Source organism: Pristiophorus japonicus, chromosome 18 (assembly GCF_044704955.1).
Source record: "Pristiophorus japonicus isolate sPriJap1 chromosome 18, sPriJap1.hap1, whole genome shotgun sequence".
In the NCBI taxonomy this organism is placed as follows: Eukaryota; Metazoa; Chordata; class Chondrichthyes; family Pristiophoridae; genus Pristiophorus; species Pristiophorus japonicus.
In genome coordinates this window covers 6,830,558-6,830,871 of record NC_091994.1, presented here as the reverse complement: position 1 = coordinate 6,830,871, position 314 = coordinate 6,830,558, and positions in this window count along the sequence as shown.

Sequence of the window (314 nt, the reverse complement as noted above, 5' to 3'; positions counted from 1 at the left end):
CAGTTTCTTGGGCGCGTTTCCATCCCCGGACTATTCCTCGCGACTTCTTCCGCTGCCAAGTCGAGGCAGTTCCGTGATCCGAACCGGGAGGGAGGGAGAGAGCGAGCGAGAGAGGGAGGGAGCGAGGGAGCAAGGGAGGGAGAGAGGGAGGGAGGGAGCGAGAGAGGGAGGGAGCGAGGGAGGGAGTGAGGGAAGGACGGAGGGAGGGAGGGAGGTGGAGGCGAGGGAGGGAGCCAGGGAGTGAGGGTAAGAGGGAGGGAAGGAGGGAGCAAGCGAGGGATCGAGGGAAGGAGCGAGCAAAACAGGGAGCGAGA